This window comes from Narcine bancroftii, chromosome 3 (assembly GCF_036971445.1).
Source record: "Narcine bancroftii isolate sNarBan1 chromosome 3, sNarBan1.hap1, whole genome shotgun sequence".
Lineage (NCBI taxonomy): Eukaryota > Metazoa > Chordata > Chondrichthyes > Torpediniformes > Narcinidae > Narcine > Narcine bancroftii.
Genome location: NC_091471.1, coordinates 100,345,213 through 100,359,433, shown reverse-complemented (window position 1 = coordinate 100,359,433; position 14,221 = coordinate 100,345,213). Strand labels below are relative to the sequence as shown.

The 14,221-nt window shown below is 36.6% G+C and overlaps 1 long non-coding RNA gene across 1 annotated transcript in view; it reads right to left on the bottom strand.

The window, feature by feature from the left end:
* Positions 1–671: 671 nt before the first annotated feature.
* Positions 672–14,221, bottom strand: part of LOC138757403 (uncharacterized) — a 23,226-nt gene continuing 9,676 nt past the window's right edge. Inside the window, exons 2-4 of the long non-coding RNA XR_011353573.1 lie at positions 7,920–8,063; positions 5,165–5,284; positions 672–1,428 (exon numbers count right to left, since the gene is read on the bottom strand). This is a non-coding gene — a long non-coding RNA (uncharacterized lncRNA). The remainder of the gene's footprint in view (positions 1,429–5,164; positions 5,285–7,919; positions 8,064–14,221) is intronic.

Here is a 14,221-nt window from a genome sequence, read left to right as displayed (position 1 = left end):
ATGCTCTTCCCCCTGACCCTTCTTCTCTTCACCTGCTATGATTTATTCAGTGTCTGACTGCTTTTTGCTCATACTTGGACAAAGGGTTCAGGCCCAAAATGTTTGTTATATATCTTTGCCTTCAATGGATTCTACAGGACTTCCTGAGTTTCTCCAGAACTATAATGTATTTATGGCAATTCTCAATGCTTTGCTTTGAAAGCTCACCATGCCCAATCATTTTTGAAAGTTTTCATTATAGAAGGCTAGGGAGAATCAAAATTCCAAAACATCTTCACTCAAACCACTGATATTATTTCAGACAACTTAAGAATTATTTTTAAATTAAATGTTTATATTTTTTTTAAATTTAGACACAGCATGGTAATAGGTCATTTTAGCCCACGAGTCCATGCTGTCCACTTTACACCCAATTAACCTACACCCATGGTACGTTTCCAATGGTGGGAGGAAACTGGAGCCCGTGGGGAAAAACCCACGCAGGCATGGGGAGAATGTACCAAGTACTTACAGACAGCATGGGATTTAATCGCTGTGTTGTAAAGGCATTGCGTTAACTGCTACGCAATGCTACGTGCCATCCCAATAAAATAAAAATCAAATAAAAACAAATCATTGTTTACATGAATTTATTCAAGCTCTCGGAATCAGTGTACAAAAATGCCAGTTCAGTCATTAAATGGGCACCAAAAGATCTATCTATTAAATCTTACCCCATTGCTCTTATAGCAATGAAAACATTACCTTTCTCATTATATATCCAACCTACCCCGAGAAGTTTGGAGAGGACAGCTACTGAGATTGTGGAAAGGTGAGTGGCATTTGGGAAGCAGCGTCACTGCAGTTGTATAGGCTCACTCTGGTTTAAAGTGAATGGATGGCAACTGGTCAGCTGGAGAAAGCAGGAGTTGATAGATGGAAGTAAGGGACTTGGGGGCAAAAGCAGGGAAACTAAAATGTAAAGGAAGGTGAAAGGAGGTGGGTGAAATGAGTGATTGATGGATAGGAGAGATATGGGTAAGACTTTCTGCGAACATTCAGTGCCCTCCATAATGTTTGACGTAGACACCTTTTCCTTTATTTGTCCCTGTGCTCGTTTTAAATTTGTAATCAGACAATCAAAATTCACGTGATTAAAATGCACATTGTAGATTTTATTCAAGGTTATTTGTATACATTTTGGTTTGACCATGTATAAATTACAGCACATTTTATACATATTTCCCCCATTTCAGGGCACCATAATGTTTGGGACATTTGGCTTCACAGGTGTTTGTGATTACTCAGGTATGTTTAATTTCTTCACTGGTACAGGTATAAGAGAGCTAGGCTTTTTTCTAAGCTATTGATCATTGGAGTCTTTAGTTGGCATTTTACAACACAAGGACCAGAGTTGAGCCAATGAAAGTCAAAGAAGTCATTAGGAGGCTGAAAAACAAGAATAAAACAGTAAAGAAAATCGCCCAAACCTTAGGATTACCAAAATTATCTATTTAAAACATCATTAAGAAGAAAAAGTGTACTGGTGAGCTCAGTAATCGCAAAGGGACTGGTAGGCCAAGGAAGATCTCCACTGCTGATGGAATTCTCGTCGTAGTGAAGAAAAATCCCTAAAACCTGTCTGACAGATTAGAAAAACTCTTCAGGAGGCAGGTGTGAATGTGTCAATGACTGCAGTCTGCAGAAGACTTCAGGACCAGAAATATAGAGGCTACATTGCAAGATATAAACCATTAGTTTGATACAGAAACAGGATGGCCAGAGTAGTTTGCCAAGAACTATTTAAGAACCTGCAGAATTCTGGGAAAAGATATTGTGGACAGATGAGACCAAGATTAACCTGTATCAGAGTGATGACAAGAACAAAGTGTGAAGGCATAAAGAACTGCACAAGATTAAAAGTATACCACGTCATCTATGAAACATGATGGTAGGGGTGTTATGGCCTGGGCATATATGGCTGCCACAGGTACTGGCACACTTCAATTATGATAATAACTGCTGATTGCAGTAGCAAAATGAATTTTGAGGCGTATAGAAATATCTGTTTAGGTTCGAGCCAATGCCTCCAAACTTATTGGACAGTGCTTCATCCTGCAGCAAGACAATAATCCCAAACATACTGCTAAAGCAACAAAGGAGTTTTTCAAAGCTGAAAAAAAACTGGAACAGTTTTGAATGGCCAACTCAGTCACCCAAGCTAAATCCAATTGAGTATTTCTTCCATGTGAAGAAGAGAAAATGTAAGGGGAAGCAAGCAGGAACTCAAATTGGCCACAGCAGAGGCCTGGCAGAGCATCATCAGAGAAAATACTCAGCACTTGGTAATGTCTATGAATCACAGACTTCAAGCAGTCATTGTATGCAATGAAGTACTGAATGTGACTACTTTTATATACATATATTGCTATGTCCCAAACATTATGGTGTCCTTAAATGAGGGGACTATGTATAAAAAGTGCTGTCATTTCAACATGGTCAAACCAAAATGTATATAAATAACCTTGAATAAAATCTGGAATGTGCATTTTAATCAAATGTGAATTGTTTGATTACAATTTTAAAATTGTGGAACATTGGGGCAAATAACTTTTTTTTTTAAAAGTGTAATTTTAAATAAATATTATGGTGTGCACGCACGCATGTGTGTCTGCTTTTTTGCGCAAGTACACGTGTATTCATATATGCACAGTTTGTGCAGCACAACTTAATCTCCCTTTCTCTCAGACTTCCTTGCCTTTTCGCTGTCAAGCCTGTAGTAGCTGGTAAGCAGCAACTGTTTCATGTTAAAATAATTTTCTATGCATCAGAACTGGAGGCAAGTCCTTTTCAACCATAAGAGACTGTCTAAGAAGATGATTTGTCTATAAAAATTGATTATTGTTTAAGAATTTTTGATAGATAATGTTACTAACTTTACTAATTTTTTATATTAAGTTTGAGTTAAATATATGTTTCATCTTAACCCCGTTTGTTAAATATATGCATTTAAGTTTGATTTAAATATGTTTTTTAAGTCTGATATTTTAGTATTAATTACTTTTCTTTTTGTTAGTATTTTAATCGGTTATGTTTTTGTTTTTTTTTGTAAGTGGGTTTTTTTTCTTACATATATTATTAACTTTATTAATTCTTCACTCTTTATTTTGGGGGGAAAGGGGGGGTTGGACTAATTTGAGTTGGGTTATTAATGTGTAATAATTATTGGGGAGGGTATAGTTTATTTAGATTACTGATACTGTATTGTAATTTTATTATTTTATTCTTAATTTTTTTTTAATGTAATCCTATATGTTATTGATGTTATAAAATCTTAAATAAAGTTTAAAAAAAAAAATTAGCATAGCAGTTAGCACAACACTATTACAGCTGCCTAAAGAAATCTCTTGGTGCCTGCCACATTGACCATCGCCAGTGGGCTGATATCGCCTCCAACCGTGCATCTTGGCGCCTCACAGTTCGGCGGGCAGCAACCTCCTTTGAAGAAGACCGCAGAGCCCACCTCACTGACAAAAGACAAAGGAGGAAAAACCCAACACCCAACCCCAACCCACCAATTTTCCCCTGCAACCGCTGCAACCGTGTCTGCCTGTCCCGCATCGGACTTGTCAGCCACAAACGAGCCTGCAGCTGACGTGGACATTACCCCTCCATAAATCTTCGTCCGCGAAGCCAAGCCAAAGATTACAGCTCCAACAACCTGGGTTTGAAACTGGTGCTGTCTGTAAGTTTATACGTTCTCCCCATAACCATGTGGGTTTCCACTGGGAGTTCCAGTTTCCTCACACCCTTCAAAAACGTATGAGAATTGTAGTTTAATTTTGGAATTTGAGGGGCATGGGTTCATAAGCCAGAAGGGCCTGTTCCCGAGTTGTATGCCTAAAACTTTAATTCAGTGGCTAATATGATCATCTGCATTGTGAATGAAATCTACTCAAGTACATTTGCATGATTAAAAATTTGATTTATGCCAATTACGTTAGGCTACTAACTCTATTGTCAATTCTCCTTTCTTTCACACCATAGAATGGTAATTGATGTCATCTTAACAGGTGAAATCTTCATCTTGCCCAAAAAGCTTTTTTCATATTAAAAGTTAGAGAATGATAGATCCTTTCAGTTATCTGTAGATTAATTTATTGGACCACATTTTAGAAGTCTTCTATAATTCATTTGTGTTATTTTTAGTTTGTTCAATTAAAAAGGGAATGAATGCACTGTACTAGGAATCCAGAGGGCTAGAATAACAATATGAAGAATATTTCAAATGCCACAATAGCAGATGGGAAAGTTACATTTAGTTATAAAAAAGGCTAGAATAAAAACTACTATCAATAATGTGGTCAATGAAACTAACAGATTTTTGCAACAAAAAAAATCTGATTTATTAATGCCATTATTGAAAAGAAATCACCAGGCCTATCTTAATCTAAACTTTAACATAACAATGAGTTGGACCACTTAGGAACATGAATTTTCTAGCCCTTCAAGCATGTCCTAACATTTGTTGGGATCACTGACTGCCTTTTCCCAAAATACTCAATGTTTGTGGTGAACAAAAAAATTACTGTGTTTAGTTTAACAATTCACATTGCATTAATGCTACTTGCAGAAGAGACCTTCAATATTCTACACTTTGCATAGAGAAATACTTCATAACTGCTATGGAGAGGACTTAGTCTAATCCTTAGGCTATCCCCCTTGTTGTAAAGTTATGAACAAATCAAAATAGTTTCTCTATATCTTCTGTATCTATTCCCTTTAATAACTTGAAAACTTTGATCAAGTTGCATGTTTAATTTATTTCCAACAAATATAGGTAACTCTCATTCGCATCATTTCTCTAAATGTAACTTTATGATTTCAGATATCCATCAATTCAATCAGAACAATGAACTGAACCATAATGCACTGTCTAAAAGGAGGCAGTAGTGTAAAGAAAATCAAACATGAGCAAGGTTCATGGTATTTTAGCAGAGTGAATAAGCAACTGAACTGAGAATTTAAATCATGTAATAGTAACTAAAAAATTTAAATTCATATCATTAAATAAATCTGTATTAAAAAGGGAGTAGCCTTCTTGGTAAGTATACAACCAATAGACTGTATTAAAACCCATCTGGTTTACTTAACTTCTTCAGGAAAGAAAATCTGAAATTCATACCTGTTGACTTTATAATCTCATTCATCTGATAACTCTCCTGTCTTCTGAAATGACCTGGTTGCAGGGATGGACAATGAACAGTGGCCTTCTCATTAATATCCACATAATCTGAATGAATATCTTAAAAGAAAAGTTAAAATAGATATTTCATTTTCTAATGAAACATCTACCTCAGATTCGACCATTTTAATTGATCCAGCATCCACGGTGCCTTGAGGGAAATAATTCTAGATTTCTATTTCCATTTGTTTTGAATAACTGCTTTCTGATTTTCCTTCTGAACAGTCCATCTCTAATTTTACGTAACCTTGATCTTCAAAATGCCTATCAGAGGAAGCCGGTTTACCATATCGATTCCATCAAAGATTTAAGATTTTTAGCAGCTCACTAAGATCACATTTCAACCTCCTGTTCAAAAGATCACAAACTTATTTAAATCTTTCTTATAATTTTACTCCCAGTCCATAATGAAATACATAGAACCATAAAGAGGACAGACACAGTTCTTCTACTGTAATTGATAAACACACCAAAATTCAAGGAAAGAATAACCTGCCTGCCATTGCTGATTCTTAAAAACAGACCTGATATTTGATGTGGGGCCTACCTGTAGTTATCAAGTCATAGAGCCTTATTTCCAATATGTGCATGCTGAGCAAGTTAGCATTCTGGGCTAGTCCTATTTGGTCCATATTTGTATGTATTTGGTCCATATCCTTCCAAATCATTCCTATTCTTATACCTGTTCAAATGTCTTTTGAACATCATAATTGTGTCTGTTTCTATAGTTTTCTCTCACAGCTCATTCCAGAGGCGGGCCACCCTCTGAATGAAAAATTGCCCCTCAGGTCCCTCTTAAATCTTCCCCATCCCACACCTTAAACCTATAGTTCTAGAATCAGCTACCCTGAGATCTTTATCCTTGGTCTTCATAATTTTATAAATCTCTATAAATTCATCCTTCAGCCTCCTTCACTCCAGGGAAAAAAGCCCCAGCCTATTCAACATGTCCTTATAACTCAAGCCCTCCAGTTCCAACAACATCCTGGTACATCTCTTTTGCACCACTTCCATCAGCTGCACACAACACTTTGTGTGGTCTCATCACAGCTGTATCATTTTGTTCCAAATTTTGACCTCACCCCCCACCATGCATGCCAAATGCCACCTTCTCGACTTAATCAACACTAAGTTGCCACTTTCAGAGAACTATGAACCGGTATTATAAGATCCCTCTGTTTCAATTCTCTGAGGGCCTCAGAAGCTCAGGTCCATCCAACTGCTTCCAAAATAAGCATTCAGAAATCCCAAATATGCCATAATCTGGAATCATAATAACTCCTATCTTAGTCTATTTTGACTAGGTATACCTGGGTCAGCAAAGAATATCTGGAGCTAGAATGTTTACTTAGACTCCAGGAGAAGAAACAAGCAGTTTAGGGAGCTCCTCTGCACCTCTCCAGAAAAAGGAATGTTCAAGAATTAGGTGCAAACGATTAGCCCAGAAAAAGTTAGCTCCTAGCTCAGCTCAAGAATAATTGTACTGGGTGACCACAATTATCCTGGACATCTATCAGAACGGTTTGAATGAAAGATAATCTTGAAAGATAAGATGAACTCTGGAAACATTACTGTCAAATCGATTAATGATTGATGAACTAATCCCATTGGTTAGGTCCATTTAACTCAGTGTAATATCCCAATTCCTGCATAACTGGAAAGAATATGGAATGGGCTGCGTGAGGAGCTGGTTGAGACATGTTCTATTGCAATGTTTCAGGAAAAAATTGGATGAATACATGGATAGTATAGGTCTAGGGGCCAAATGCAGGCAGGTGAGATTAGTGTGGGTGGGCTAGTTTAGCCGCCATGGGCAAGTTGGGCCAAAGGACCCGTTTCCAAGCTATATGACCCTATGACTGAGATAGAAATAAAAAAGAAAATTATATAATAGAGGAAAGGGAGAACCCAGTGATCCTCTGGCTGGTTTGATTATCCTCTGCATTGGCTTCTAGTCCAATGCTATGCAGCAGACAAAACCATGCAACCCAATAGGACACTCTTGATTGTGATTCTGTAAAAAGTTGTCAAGATGGAAGCTGATAGCCTTGCCTTCCTTAGGAAGTGTAGGCACTGCTGCACCTTCCAGAGTAATGAGTGAGTCTTGTGGGTCCAGGGTAAGTCGCCCTTTATACGCACACCAAGGAACATTCTGCTCAAGACGACAGAACTATTGATGTGTAATGGAAAATGGTTGACCTTCATACTCCTGAGGGTCACAATCATCTCCTTGACTCGTCCACGTTGAGACTCAGGTTGTTGTTCTTGCACCATTTTATAATTGCCCAACTTCCTTTCCGTAAGCCGAGCCATCACTATTACTGATGAGACCAATTACTGTTGTATCATTTGCAAACTTGATGATTATATTTGAAATGAATATGAATCAGCAGCATGGTCTGAGCACCAGCCCTGGGGTGACTTGGGATTTTGCTGCCAACCCAGAATCCAGATGCAGAGATGAACTGCAGTTCACTTTAAAGTCCCCTCAGCCTCAGCAATTTTAAGAGATTGTATTTCAAATCAATAGATTTTGTCTATAAAATAGAATAGAACCAGTCATGTAACTGGCTATACCTGGATTCAAATATTGTCCTGTAATGTAAAATATCTTTGGGGATATGATTATTGTGGTGAAATTATATTTTGCAGCAGGTTTGTGAACAAACAAATAAAAAGGCAGGTTATTATTTACCGTATTTCAGCTGCACTTTCAACTAAATGTTGAATCTGACTTTGGAGCTTGCACACTGGAGTCACAGTGACCTTAATTGCCATTCAGAAAGGTCACAAAACGATCCAACTGGGTTCGTACATGTTTGCTTGAATAGCTGTAAAACTTAAATTGTAGAAGTTAGCATTCTAACAAAACTTGATTTACTTTTTTTGCTTTTGAATCCTTTCTTCCACCAGGTTTCCCTTGGGTGCTCTGGTCTCCTCTCACATATATTTACAGACATAGAGAAGTGAAGATTAATCCAGAGCAGTGCATGCATTGATTATGGTGAGATATTATATTCATGTAAAATGTGAATGAGCCTGAAGCAATGTCCAGAATTTATGGTGTCATGTACTTACTTCTGATTTGGATCATGGATTTAATTATCACTCTAAAGACTTGAAGTCAAAATAATCAAGGTTGACACTCCAATGTTGTTCTGAAGGAGTTCTCTAATATTAGGACCTTTATTTCAGGCGAAACCTTAACAAGTTTAGTCTGCTCTTTCTTATGACTAAAATTACCAAGCCAATATTTCAAAGAAGATGAATCGAAGTTGACAGCTAGCCCTTACTCAACATTGTTGAAACAGTTTGTTTATTATTGCACTCAGTACCACTTTTCAGTATCTAACCAGTGACAAATTGCTTTCAGAATGTTACTGCAAGGATTTCAGGGACAGTATTTTTGTAAAAGGCATTGCAAGAAATGTAGCTTTGTATACATGGTGTAGAAACTTGAAGATCCACCTCCTTCTGCCAAGGAAAGGGGGAAATTTTACCCCCTTCAATCATAAAATGCCTACTGCTTATTTGAGACTCTGATCCATAGTTCTGGATTCCTTTGTCAGGGATAAAATCCAGAACTGAGAAGAAATTTCCCCACCCATAAAATAGGCAGTATTGGGAATATTCCATCCTGACAAAATTCAGTCACTGTGTTTATTCAAGATAGAGATTGAACGAGTTGATGGATATCTGAGTGCACAAAAGTGCTGGAGAAACTCAACAGCCACCCAGCATCCATAGGGAGTAAAAGGCAGTCGGTGTTTTGGCCGAGGCCTTCCTCAACAGTGCTGAAAATCAGGCAGATGCCTGAATGAAAATATAGGGGGAAGGGGAGGAGTACAGGCTAACAGTTAAGGTGTTTACAGGTGGGCTGCACAGATAGTGCAACACCATTACACTCCCATTCAAATCCAATGCTGACTGTAAGCAGTTTGTCCTTTCTGTGTGCTCCAGTTTCCTCCCACCTTCCAAAACATATAGGGTTGGTAGGTTAATTGGGTATAATTGAGCTGCACAAGTTTCATGGGCCAGTCGGGCCTTGTATTGTGCTGTATCATTATAAGTTTTTAGAAATTTAAAAAGAAAAATAAGCTGAGAAATGATGGGGTAGATGGCAATGAAAAATAGCTTCCTGATGGAAGGGAAGGGGGCAGAAAGCTGGAAGAAGGAAGTCACACAGATGAAGGAAAAAGAGAGACTGGCAGAGGGGCTTAATGGAAACTGGACAAGTTGTTAATGATGCTGTATGGTTGGATACTGCTGAGATGCAATATAAGGTTCTTGCTCTTTCAATAGGCGGATGGCAACTTGGAAGCATGAGGCCATGGAAAAATAGTGTGGCAATAGTGTGTGGAACTGAAGTGGTTGCCCACTGGGAGGTCCTTGCTGTTGCAGTGGACAGAGCAAAAGGTGCTCAACGAAGCAATCTCCCAGTCTATGTTCAGACTACTGGACATAGAAAAGACTGCATCGGAAGCACCAGCTGTAGTAGATGACCACTACATATTCACAAGTGTTGCTCCACCTGTTAGGTAAGGATGAGGGGAACCCTGTCCTTGTTGTATCAGGGTGGGGGTGAGGGGGTATATGTATGGTAAATAGAGGAGATGCAGTATGAGGGCTGAGCTGGGAAGAGACGAGGTAAAGACGGAGAAATTAAGAGAATGGAATTTTGGGGGGTGTGGCAAGATGGCGTAGAGTCTAGATGTGTAATCTCGACTTCTCTGGCCAGACTTTTAAGTACCTGTTTTTTAACTCTTTGTTTTCAAGTTTAAACTTTTTAAATTTTAGTTTAAAGTATCAAGGAATTATTATGGCCACTAATGGTAAAAAGATTAAACCTCAAGTGCAGAAGGAGTTACATTTTCGAAGTGCTGAAGATTTGGGGCCTAGATGACTTGATAAAGCCTCAGGCTTAATCTCTTCAGTGTCTAAACCTCAAAGACTGCCTGTGGGAGTTGAAAAAAAAATGTCTATTACTCACCAAGTGAAGGATGGCGCTGGAATTACTCATTCTCTGGAAAAAGGTGCGTGTTCTCAAGAAGTGGACCCTGATTTGGAAAGCCTTTCGGTTTTAACAGAGGGAGCACGCAGGAAGACAACTCCATTGTTGGAAATGCATCAGGAAGCATTTCAATTTGAAGAAATTGCTTTTCTTCGTGATTTCATGAAAAAATAACGAGATGTGGGGGGAGACCAGCGGCGACTCCCTGAGGAAGTCGGAGTGCCGTCACTGGGTGTCCAGACCCGCAATAAAACTTTTAAAATGCCTTCTGTTGAGTTGCAGCAGGAGCTGCAGTTACCTTGTTCTGTCACTACATCAGAGAGAGCAGGGCTGAGCTTTTCTGACCTACAGTGTATGCAATTAAATGCTATTGTTCAAGCTGTTATTAAACCTTTGACATCTCAAATGAATGAAATGTCTCAAATGAATGCTGGTATAAGTTCAGAATTAAATATGGTTAAGACACATGTGGGTGCATATGAAAAATTTTAAAAATTTCAGACTGCTTTTTTGGACTGTAAACAAGTGGCTTCTAACACAGAACAAGTGCTGAAAATTCAGTCATAGAATTGGGAGAACGGGAGAAAGAGCTAGAGAGGAAAATAGACTACTTGGAGAATCAAAGCAGAAGGAATAATGTGAAAATTGTTGGTTTTCCAGAAGGTATAGAAGGACAAGATCCTCTTCGTTTCTTTAAAGACTGGATCCCGCAAGTATTAGGGCAAGATTTTTTCTGGGGGATTGGTACTGGAAAAAACCCATAGAGCTCTAAGAAGAACACCCTCAGCTGGTCAACCACCGAGACCGGTAATAATTTGATGTTTGAATTATTTGGACAGAGAAGCAATACTTCGATTAGCAGTGCAGAATGTGAGACAACGACAAACTCCGTTATTGATTCAGAATAGCAGTTTTCTTTTACCCTGATTTGAGTCAAGAGGTCATTCAATGTCGACGTCGATTTAATCCAGTTAAAGAAGTTTTGTGACGTAAAGGTTAGAAGTCTACTTTTTGCTACCCTGCAGTGTTGAAGGTGTTTTATGGAGACTATCAATTTCAGTTTTTTGAAAATGATCGTGAAGCAATGATTTTTGCTGATTCATTGCCAGATATAAGAGGACAAAGACATAGTCTACCATTATCTCCTAAAGAAAAATCTGGTTGTTCTGGAAATGGAAGAAATGGCAGAAATGGGAAAAATGGGAATGGAAAGAGTCCAACTTCTTCTGAAATGGGATTTTCAAGATTGGAATCACTTGGATGAAAAGAAGTATTTTTTTTCTTACTTTATTTTTTTTGTTATTATGATATTTTGATGTTATTGATTGTTTGGCTGGGGAGGGAGAGATTTGCACTAAGTTCTTTACTAGTCATCAGCCACTGGTGGGTGACCCACACCCAATTTTTGCTTCGGGGATTACTACCTTTTGGTAGTTTTTTTTGGGGGGGGGGATTTTCCTTTTTTCTTTATTTTTTTTAATTTTCATTTTAGTTAATTTTTAATTTGTGATTTTTTTTCCTATTGGAGGGCCTATATACGTTGATTTGAGTTTTCATGTAAAGATATTATTGGTATTTAGTAACAATAGTAGATATGTCAAAGTTGAGGTTTCCTACTTTTAATGTTCAAGGATTAAACAGTCCGATTTAGCATAAGCGAGTTTTGGCATATATTAAGAAAATGAAAATTGATGTTGCTTTTTTACAAGAAACACATTTGAATGTTAAGGAAAGTATGAAATTAAAGAGGGACTGGGTTGGGCATGTATATTCTTCCTCATTTAATTCTCGGGCTAAAGGTGTAGTAATTTTGATACATAAAAATTTATCTTTTGAATTACAATCAATGGAGGAAAAGGCAGGATGTATTCTTAAATTGAATTGTAAGATTTTTAGTGAATTTTGGACTTTACTTAATATTTATGCCCCAAATGCAGATGATGAAATATTTATTTCAGATGCATTTTTATGTTTGGGTCAGGCTAATGATAATATTTTATTTGGTGGTGATTTTAATTGTGTTTTGGAACCTTTATTAGATAAATCTCCGAAGAAAGTTAAGAAATCCAAGATGGCAGTTCAGGTTCAAGCGTTGATGAAAGATCTTAATATTTGGAGATATTTCCAGACATCTTAATCCGACAGAGAAAGATTTCTCCTTTTATTCATCTAGACATGAATCGTTTTCAAGGATTGACTTCTTTTTAGTATCGGCACATTTACAAGGGAAAATACAACAAGCGGAATATAAAAGTAGCGTGATTTCAGATCATTCTTTGTTATATTTTACATATGCAACTTCTGAGAAAATCCAAGTGGCCTATCGTTGGAGGTTTAATACAATGTTGTTAAAAAATATGGAATTTATTGATTTTTTTGAAAAAACAAATTATTTTTTTTAAAAGAAAATTCTAATTCTGTTCAAAGTAAGTTTGTATTATGGGATGATTTGAGAGGACAAATAATTAGTTATACTTCTAAAATAAAGAAGAATCGATTAAATCAGAGTTTTGAATTAGAGAAACTGATGAGTTAGAAAAGGAATTTCAGAAAGATGCTACAGAAGATCAGAAAATAGAATTATCTAGGTTGAAATTGGAATATAATACTTTGCAATCTTATCAATTTGAATGTGTGATTAATAGGACTATGCAAAGGTATTATGAATGGGGAGAGAAAGAAAGCACATAAGGTACTGGCGTGGCAATTAAAGAAAGAACAGATCTCGAGGACTACTAATGCCCTTATAACCTCGTGAGATTAATGATGAATTTTACTCATTTTATAAAAAGTTATATACATCTGAAGGAAAACAAGAAACTGGATCGATTGATCTTTTTTTTTAATCACAGTTGAATTTACTGATATTAGAGGATGCAGATATACAGGAGTTAGAAAAAACATTTACTGATTTGGAAATTAAAATGGCTATGCTGGAAATGCCGAATGGTAAATCGCCTGGTGATGATGGATTTTCAGTTGAATTTTATAAAATTTTTACGATGATTTATTCACAGTGTTTGGGATGTATTATGTCAAGTTGGAGAACGTTATGAATTACCTGAGTCTTGTTCTAGTGCTTTAATTACAGTAATTCCAAAAAAAGATAGAGATCCTTTGAAGGTATCTTCATATAGACCAATTTTGTTGTTAAATATAGATTATAAAATAATAGCTAAAATATTAGATTGGCTAAATTTTTACCTAAGTTGATTCATATGGATCAAACAGGTTTTATAAAGAATAGATATGCTTCAGATAACATTTTGCACGTGATTAGTTTGATTAATAGATTTCGACAATCTTCAGATCATCCGATGGTGATATCTCTAGATGCAGAAAAGGCATTTGATATAGTTGAATGGAACTTTTTGTTTAAAGTTTTGGAGAAATTCAAGTTTGGTCCTTTTTTTATTGGTTGGATTAGGGCTCTATATAGTAAACTGGTAGCTAGAGTATTGACGAATGGTTTAATTTTGGAACCCTTTAAACTATCTCGATCAACTCGTCAAGGTTGTTCTTTATCAACGGTTTTGTGTGCGTTAGTGATTGAACCTTTAGCACAATTGATAAGACAAAATACACAAATACAAGGTATGAAAGTTTTAGATGAGGAGTATAAAATTAATTTATTTGCTGATGATGTATTGGTGTATTTAATAAACCCAGCCCAGTCATTTTTGCACTTGAAGGAATGTTTAACACAATATGGATGTCTTTGTGGATATAAAGATAATTGGGAAAAAAAGTGAAGATTATTCAGTTTATAAGAATATTATTAATTTGAAATGGACTGATCGAATTAAATATTTGGGTATAATTTTGAATGTTAATTATAAATCTTTATATAAATTAAATTATGTTCCGTTAATGAAAAAAATTAAAACTGATTTGATCAAATGGAAAGATTTACCTATCAATTTAATGGCTAGGATAAATACAATTAAGATCAATATCTTTCCGCGTATACAATATTTGTTTCAATC